This window comes from Syngnathus scovelli, chromosome 12 (assembly GCF_024217435.2).
Source record: "Syngnathus scovelli strain Florida chromosome 12, RoL_Ssco_1.2, whole genome shotgun sequence".
Classification (NCBI taxonomy): domain Eukaryota; kingdom Metazoa; phylum Chordata; class Actinopteri; order Syngnathiformes; family Syngnathidae; genus Syngnathus; species Syngnathus scovelli.
This window is the reverse complement of record NC_090858.1, coordinates 3,093,418-3,103,287: the sequence shown is the minus strand read 5'-3', so window position 1 is coordinate 3,103,287 and position 9,870 is coordinate 3,093,418. Positions and strand designations below refer to the sequence as shown.

At 39.3% G+C, this 9,870-nt stretch overlaps 1 long non-coding RNA gene across 1 annotated transcript in view; it reads right to left on the bottom strand.

Moving 5' to 3' along the window:
- Positions 1-407: 407 nt before the first annotated feature.
- LOC125978743 (uncharacterized) overlaps positions 408-9,870 on the bottom strand; it is a 40,364-nt gene continuing 30,901 nt past the window's right edge. The window contains exons 4-5 of the long non-coding RNA XR_007485132.2: positions 1,881-1,959; positions 408-1,774 (exon numbers count right to left, since the gene is read on the bottom strand). This is a non-coding gene — a long non-coding RNA (uncharacterized lncRNA). The remainder of the gene's footprint in view (positions 1,775-1,880; positions 1,960-9,870) is intronic.

Here is a 9,870-nt window from a genome sequence, read left to right as displayed (position 1 = left end):
TTTTCTTCTTCGTTTTGTTTTACGGAGAGGTGGAACCGGCTTCAATGGGCATTACCGACACCTACTGGTTGAAGTCATATAAACTTTTTAGAAAAGTGAACTGCGCATGCGCCGCGGCCGATCTATGCATAATAGATCAATGACAAAATGGTTTCATGGGGAAGCACCAAGCAACTATGTTGAACATTTCACTGGGCTCATAGACCAGAGCACTAACCACTACACTATGGAACCCTGTTTTGTATGACATAAATCTAACATGTGGCAACATGTAGATTTAGGATTTTGAGGTAACTGGATTCAATAAAATTTTTGGGTCACTTTCAACGATTGAAAAAACCACAGAGAAGGTTCTACTGAGCGTCACCTAATCTCCAGTCATCTTCCCGGGGCACCTTTTGTCACTGAGGCCACATAGCCGACCTTCTCAAGTTGCTCTGGCCGACGATTTCTCCCCATATAAATCTTGCTTTGCATAATTCAAGGACCTGCTCATTCTTTTTAAGACTTTCCCCTTCAGAGAGAACCCGAGAGGTAAGTCCCGAGCTTGCCCCAAACAAAACCATCGTGGCTCGAAAAATAATAACGTTGCAATTTTAATTGGACTACCAGTGGCTGCTTTATAATAGATGAGAAGTTGATCGCAGGTCATCGGACTACAAAGCAAGTTTATTATTAGAGAGGCTTATTTGGTAAGACATGGTCACATGACAGGGTGGGATGGATTGAAAATATTGATAGTATCTATCAACGGTATCAATATTTATCCACTCGCCTCACATCCCTAAGAGCTGACAGTTGTTAGTCACACACATACAGTTCTGTGTTGTGCTATTTTGACAGATGCTTCACAGAGGTTTGCGTATGTCGCTGTGTGTGTGAGACAAGTCTTCTCTTCCTCCTGGGGATCAATGTCTGTCCTGTTCTATCTGATGTTTATCTGCGGGTGATCAATCACATTGGACAGCTGGTGGGTTAGAGTTACTGCCGCAAACTGAGGGGAAGGATTAAAGGGAAGGCAGGAAGAGGTTTGATTGGGATGATTTGGATAGAGAATAATAGAAACTTTAAACTTTAAATTTAATACATTGAAAATTCTAATGAAACATTTACAGTTTCTTTAATATTTGGTTTGGTGTACCTCAGGGCAGGATGTTCAGCCCCTTATCTATTGGAATAAACGTGATGAAAGTAAACAACATGGAAGGCAGATCACGATCAATTTTGTTTTGTTTGTTAAAACACGACATCGAAAAATAATTGGCTTATTTATTTTTCAACATTTTTGGAAAACAAGAACAACTAAAATATTTAGAACACTGATATTTTCATGGGATCTTTTATTATTTGCTTATTTGTCATTCACCCATCTGGCTGAAGATTTTGAACAATACCAATTTGTGTCCTAAAAATACACAATTTTATAAGCGTAAAGAAATGTTTTTTTTCTTTTGCCCACTTAAAAATGAGTGATTGATGATGACTCAGCTCCCAGTAAATGGACGTCCATGGATATCCAGCTTTCAAACAAAGTGTCAGTAATCCTCCTCAGCCTCTTCAAGTGATGTTTTTGGCCCGAGGAAATGCGGCTGGGCCTGATTCCTCTTCCTCTCCCGCATAGAAACAGTGTCATCTCTCAATCGTTGACACAGCAAATAAACAGAGCTGCGGCAACTTTATCTCTTACTTCCTTCTACATTGTTTCCTTGACGTGTTTCTGAAGGAACTTGGGCAGAGTCGAGAAAAGGCCAGATGTATTTCTCAGCTAACAAGCCTGTGGGGAGGGGCAGAGGGGGTCAACAAGGGACTGAAGGTTAAGTGCATGTATTAATACTCACAAAAAGCAACTTAACACCTCAGGAAAGGATGATATTGCATACGTTTTCTTTCGGGCACTCAATTTGGACGCCCCTTTAAAGGGTCAAAGTCAAGTTTCGTGAAAGATGGTGTTGGATGTATCTGTAAAAAAGAAAGAAAAAAAAGATTAGTCTTCAAGGCTGATCTTTTCATCCCACTTTCAAATTTGGTTTGAAACTAAATAGGGTCCCGCCATCTAGTGGTCATAGGTGAAATTACAACCAAAATAAACAAAAAGTGGGAAAAAAAAAATCCTGAATCCTGAACCTGTGAGTGAGTGGGAGAATACTGACATATTTTAATTGGAAAAAAAAGTGTGCTTATATATTCCACAACAAAAAAAACTAAAGTTGTCGAACAAGTTAAAGAGGTAAACCAGCCTTGGGAGAAATGAGCGCCGGCTCATGTCACACACTGCAGTATTCACCAACATCTAATTGCTGGCCATTGTCTTCATTTGACTTTTCACCTCTCTCATAAATTATGCCCCGGGATACTTGAACCGACACCACCTGCCCACCACCCCTCGTCTCGTCTCAAAGGACACCGTGGGATTTTCCAACTTGAAAGAAAAGAACCATCTCACAAGCACGCATTCAAAACGTCACGTTGTTCTAATAACCACAGTCATTGTGAACGACTATGGAATAAAATCTGATTACTTTTTTTAATCATAGATGTGTTTCAAGACGTTTTAATTCAAGACGTGTTAGCTTTAAGATCATTTCTAATCACTAGAGGGCAGCATTGCCTAAACATGCCCTCGAGCTCTATTACTTATTGTATGATGGCATAAAGTCCATATTTATTCCCGAAATATTTTTTTGGTATCTCTTGTAATTGACAAATCTGCTTCTTCCAGGACTAATTACAAGACTCACACAGTTAATATACTTTTAGGTTTATTCCTTATCCACCTGTCTCTTTCTATTCTGGTAATCCTCTAATTTATATTAAAAAAAAGACAATTTTGATATAATGGATGATGAGGGAAGTTTGAACTATTATCACAATTCGAAGCAAAATAGAAAAATATATGGATTCACTATTTTGCTGTGGGGCTGGTCTTGCAATTCCAGCATATGCCCGCTAAGGGGCAACAGAGGTCTACAACAGAAGCGTTAGGAACACTGTTAGGAACAAAAGATCAAAGTTTAACAGGCAACTTCAAATGAATCAGTTCGCTATATTTACGATAAAGAAAATGTGGAGCCAGTGTTGTTACTGGGTGGGCCTGCTTGGTCCACTTCAATAGTTCTTTTTATACAGCTAGGGAGTCAAATTAAGAAATAAAAGAAAATGGGGGTGGTGGGCTCTCTGTCTGTCTGGGGGCCAGACTGCAGGATTCAAATGTGATTAATAAAGAGTCGCGACAGTGGAGGCAGACTTTGGGCCACATGAAAGTGGGAACGCTCCCCTTCAGCTGTCAGCAGTTTTTAATGTGAATGGACATAGTGAGAGTGTGACTTCATCATTGTGAAAGTGTTTTCTTGTAAAGTAATTCTTGGTGTAAAAAAGCAAAACAATCTTCAATAAGAATGACTTGAGATGCCGTCATTGCCTCCTAATGTGCTTTTTGATTGGTGGAGCGGTTATTATACAGAAGCGATGTCCACCGTTGTAAGTCCCTTGTCCAAAACAGTCATCTTTAGCCTTTACAAAGCAGAGTAATTGAACGGAGCCGTGATCTTTCCTCGCCTGTAGATATTTGACGACGTCAGTTTCACAACAAAAATTGAAATGCACCCACCCCTCCTTCCCACCGACCGGCCCACCACCCCCCTTCATGTTCTCATTCCGGCAAAAGGTCAGAAATTCAATCACGGGTGCTGCGGCTATAACAATATATGTATGGGAAGGGGCTACCGGTGTTAACTCTCGTCAAATTCCTGGGCTGCCTGTGGTCATTTTGCCAAGAACAGAGAGACGGCTCTCTCTGGAGTTAGCCATTAATTCTGAGAAAACATTCTTTTTATTCCTGACTCATAGAAGGAGCTCAGACACATACTAATAAATGTCGTTTTTTTTATTATCATGATTGCTGCGCTGTAAAAAAAACCACAACTTTTTTGGGGGCTAAAAATATAAATTATTAAATGTGTGCAAAAAAAATTTTTTTCCACTAAAATTTCAGAAATTTGTGAGTTATTTTCCTTGATGTGTCTTTGGTTGTGATTCATATTGCTGCCACTTGTTGGGGTGGGGTGGGGGTGGGGGGGTCCAATGGAGGCCGTGACAGTGCATTAATGAGGCTGTTTACTTCAAACTCAACTTCACTTCCTCGTTTTGCCTCCCCGCCCATAACAACAAAACTGGCCTAGGATTCATTCTGATTCCAAGCCCTTGTTGAAAGTGAAACATTGTGTTACTGTGATGACAGACAATGCAAATGGGTTATAGCGGGCAAAGAGAATGAAAGTGAAAAGTAAGGTCATTCCCATAAAACATCACTTAGTATCCAAAGAATGAAGAAAATTTTTCTGTTCACAATTACCCCCGAGTATCCCTTCCTTGCTACATTTTTGTCAGTGACTCAGATTTTGTTTCTAAGATGCTTCAGTTGTCCATTGTGTGGTTCACATGTTGTAATGAGCTGCTTGAATCATGTGTATTATTAATAATAATACGAATTAAAAAAGGAATAAAATTGGTGCTTAAAAAAATCTAAAAATAGTCTTTAATCTAAATGTAAAAGTAACTTAATGTTAAAAAAATAACATTAAGATTGTTTTAAGATAAGTGTGTGTGTGTTCTTTTTCCCAATTTAATACGAACAGAGCACCACTTTGTCCATCCACAATAGAACGAATTGTGCAATACAGAAAATATATATATTTTTTAAAATACATCATACTTGTTTGATTGAAATTTACCTGGATAGAAATAACGTCCTTCCCTCATCAAAATGAGATTAGTATGACATTATCATGGGAAAAACACAGTGAACTTTTAACCTTGCCACAATAGTCTCTTTAAAAGAAAATAACTAAAAACAACCCTTCCACTTACTTAAAATAAATGGAAAAAAAATATGAATTTGTCTTTGTGACCAGACTTCTCACACACGCATAAAACACATCCCCAACAATTTAAAAGAAGCGGCACAAGTCGACGTCATTGGCCATAAAATGCAAATCATCCCCACTAACAAGAACGATAAACAATACAATTAGCCAAATCAGCATAGCGCCGCATGCTAGTCACCATAAATAATTCACAATGCAATTAAGAAAAAAAAAATACAAAAAGGAATGTATTGTGACTATTGAGCACAAGGTCGAGTTGCTCCCCCCCCCCCCCCCCCCCCCCCCCTGCGTGCGTGCGAGGTGATGAGTTGTTACACGGGGGGAATTGATGTGGTTTGGTGCGATGTGGTATTTACATCAAGCCTCATTAGAGATTTACTGCTCGCTCACTGCGGCGCGTTCATGAGGTCAACACGGTGGAAAAGAGGCACTAACGCAGCGCTGTCAACCACCCGGCGACAGACAAAACAAATATAAGCCACCCAAAGGGCTCATATAACAAGCGTGTTGTTGTTTGATGAGCAAAAAAAAAAAAACTAGTTACTACTTTTTGCTCCTTTGTAAGTATGTATAACATTCTTCACTCAATTTATAATCTTGTGAGTGTTGTTGTATGCTTTGTTGCTCAGTGTCTTTTAAAGCAGTTGTTTAGAATTAATGTGACATGCTAATTCCCATTAGCATGTCTATTACGTTTTGCATCATATGTTAGCAATAAGCTAGGGGATTTTTGTTAAATGGAATGAATAAATTGGTTTGGTAGAACATTTTGGTGATTCTAATGCTTAATAATAATTTTCTAGAATATAATAGAAACATTAACCACTTTACTGCTGTACAGTTCAAATTCTTTAATTCTTGTTTTTTTTTTAAAATAAATTTTAATTTTAATAAAAGACAGGTGCATTTTTCCAGATGATTTTGGTTGAACATAAAGTGTGGTGCAACACACGTAGACAGATAAAACAAAACTCACACACGTGTATTATTTGTCCTTTGCAAACAACAAATAATGTCTATTATACTGCCCCCAGGTGGCCAAAGCACGCACAGCAGAAGGGGCAGCACGATGCCCATTGAACTGAAGCAAAAAATTCTATTTCTATTATGTCAATACTATGTTTTCTCTATGACTCATAGGTCCACCGAATGAACCAAAGCACGACCCCCCTCGGCCAGTCCTCCTCGGTAGAGACCCAGAACGAGCCTGGTAATATGGAGGCGACGCTCCCAAAAACATCAATATCAGCACGGCCCGCTTTCGGCTCCTGTGGCCAGCGTTTGTGCAAACAGCAGAAAGTTGCAGCGTGTGAAGGGTAATGGGACATCCAGCGCCAGGGGACAGCAGTCGGCCGAGAAAGAAAGAAAGATGAAGTCATCTCGGGAAACAAGTAGACACACTCCACTTTGGAGTTTTGCCCCAAACAAGATTAAAGTGGCATTATTCGATGAGATTGTGGCAAGAGTATTAATCTTACACATCAGAGAAGGCGGAGGGCAGACAAACAAGGGGGGGCCGGCTGCCTGAGAATGAACGGCCAGACATTTTTTATTTTGTCACTGTTGGAGTTAACAAGTGGTCGTGAGAGTGCAATCATCCATGGGTGAAAAAGGCCATTACACGAGGCCGTTTTTAACACTTGCTGTTTGTGAAAAAAAAAAAAGTTCTGAATAGTCTTTACTACAATATTAGATACACAAGCACAATTGCGATTACCAACCAGGTCAAAATCGGTTTGACGATACCATTTATTACTGACAAATAATTACAATAATAAATCGTACAGTATCGTACGCATGGTATCGTGGTACGTATCGATCGGTCTGTTACTGGACAAATAACACGCCGCACATTTAAAAGAAATACAACTTTTCCCCCGAGTAAAGTAATATCTTTACTTCTACCTAAGTGTGAGTATTTTTGCAACCTCTGATCTCATTTTTCACCGGTTTCAATAGCCACAAGCAGAATTGGAAACTGTGTGTCACCATATTGCTCTTTGGGTGCTTGTCGGACATGGCGGCGTGGGATCGCTCTCCCTCACCCTGTGGTCTCTCCTCCAGGGTGCAAGTGGTCTGACTCACCCCACCCCTACCGGGCGCTTGGGGAGGTAGCTTAACACAATGTAAAGGCTTCAACTGAGCAGCACACACAAACTGTTTTCTCTCCACAAAGAGATTGGTTCCACCAAATGTCATAAGCCTTTAATGAGATAGCTGATCTGTACAAGAGAAGAAAAGAGCAGGAATAAAAAGCTTCCCCTGTCCAGACAGTGGCTATTTGAGCCAATGAGGAGGGGGGGGGGAAGGATGGGGGAGGTAGGGGGGTTGCCAACATGACAATGCTGCTCAATTAATTGGTGAAAAAGTGAAAATCCAATTAATGTGTATCAAGCTGGCAGTTTTGCATGATGATGGCTCATTAGGAGACCAAGCTGAGGCTGAGTCAAAAGGACAGAGGGGCTTCAAACCCAACTCATTAAAGCTCGGTCCCTCTCAGCGGGACCGGCTCATTTATGCAACAGGTTGGAGACAAAACCCCAATGTAACGCTTGTTCCATAGATTGAAAAGTCATGAATGAGCACTAAACGGAGCAGGCGGAGTTGATTTTGCGTTTCTCGAGGCAATGTTGTTCAATCAACTAATGGTTTTCATGACTTGGCAGTAAAATGCAAAAAAATTATACTGGATGAATATTACTGGACACTAAAGTGGAAAAAATGCTAAATTAGCTAATAACAACTGGAAAAATAAAGTTATTTTTTCTGTCAAAAGTGACATATTCTCTTGCAACTATATTATTATATTAGTATTGCTATAATTTGCCGGTATGCTAGTATGCTAGCTAATAGCATTTGTCATGCAAAAGCAGTTTGTTTGGGACAAAAATATAAATATAAATTATGACGACCCTAAAAATTAAGCACGGTCAGCAAATTCAACCTAACCCGAACCCAATTCTGCTAATGGCGTTTGAAACCCATGAAAGATCACACTTGGCGATCTTTTAGTGAGCATCAACGGCCAACGTGCTTTTTTTGTTAACCGTTAACCCAAAGCATCCATTCAGAGGTCAGATTGGAGGTGCCTTGCATCGCTTTGCCCGTTTAAATATTAGCAAGCTCTTAATGAAGTGTACAGTTGGATGCCTCTGTGATGACAAGAATGGATGGCACCGTGGGGGAGGGGTACGTTCTGCCAAATTTTGCAGGAACATATATATAGATATTTTTTTAAACGTAAGAATTTCAGGAATATGCTCAAAAAAAATCCCCATACCTTCTTATAATGAAATAATGAGTTTAAATTCAATTAAACAATTAATGCTCTCATTTAGTTTTTTTTTTTTTTTTTTCCGCAAATTTCCTGCCATATTTTTTTCTTTTTTAAACAGCTTCAGGTCAAAATGGCGTGAAGCTTTGCCTAGCGCACGTGCGCTGATGCATTGTTTATTTACCCAAACAGCTGTTAAGTTGTAATTGCAAGTGCAAACATTGCATGTGTAATTTGTCACAAAAGAGTGCAAGACGTTCCATCATCACTGAGAAGAAGAAACACACTTCTGATTAATGACCGAGGTGCAAACGAACAATTCTGTCAATGACACCGTATCGCTTGTGAGAAATAATTCATTTGTTATATTGAACGTGAAGAAAAAAAAAAAAAAGAAAGACAGACAGACTATTGCGTGTGAAATAGTAACTTTTTGCATGGGTGGCTTTCAGAGGACGTGTATTATTGATCCTGCGTGACAATTATTTCATATAATAGCCGTCTAAATGTTCACAATTGCGCCGCCGTGCGAGCCCAGGCGCTCGCTCACGCTGAAGTGTACAGAAACAATAGTTACGACTCTCTGGGGACGATGAGAAGACACTTCATCAGCGACTCTTTTTACAGGCTGAAAATAAAACATTGCTGTGAATCAATACGCCGCCGTCAAGGGAAGGGTGAAGGCTGGAGGTCACCCTGCGTGGGAGCTGATTGGTTAATGGAGGCCAATAGCATTCATTAGTTGATTAAGTGTCCAAGGAGATGCATGGTTTAAAAGCAGTGAAGCCAGTAATGTGTTAAATAAAAAAAATATAGAAATAAAATAAATAATAAAAATTTCTTTGTAGGATATTTAAATGAATAAATTTAGGATATTTAAATTTAATCCCCAAAAAATGAGTAGCTGTTTGAATTGGGTAGAAATGCAAGAAATAAAAAAGAATGAATGAAACAAATCATCACTAGAAACAAGATATAAAATAGAAACACAATTTTTTTCTCATATCCGGGGAATACATTATAATCCAACTTTTTTTAAATATTAAGTTATCAGTAAAACTGTTTCTTTTAATATCAATTAATCATCACTTTAATTACTTTTATTTAATCTGTAAACTGCCTGTTACTTTAAATATCAAGTAATCAGTTGCTAAATTACTTTGAGTATCACGTAATTAGTAAAGTAACTTACTTTTTCCGCTCTCTGTAACAATAAAGGCGTTTGTAATTGACATAAAAGTGTCCATTATGTCAGGAAAAACGAGGCGTTTTGGACGCCGTTGCCATTTAATCAAGCAGAACTTCATTAATTCAACCTAATTAATTGAACAGGCTGTTGTTGCTTTTTGCTACCTTTACTTTTCTGCTCGGACGGACATGTTTCACCATTATTGTTGTCCCATCCCTTCAAGGCTCGCGAGTTAATCTGCGGGACCCCGGCGCCTGTCACATACTAATAATCACACAACTAATTGACTTTGTTGCCCCACTTATCAGCCGCCTCGGCGGGCAGCGCCGAGATGTTTGTTTACGGCAAGGTGAGCGAGCCTCATCTCTTCCAAGTGGAGCTCGTTAGTTCCTTCTTAAAGGAGGGGGACAACGACATCAAGATGTGCCCTTTAAAGCAGGGTCGCTTTAATTATTCGATTCACATTTTGTAGACAAATGTCAACAACAAAATCAGATTTTGAATAATATTCTCATAAACTAACC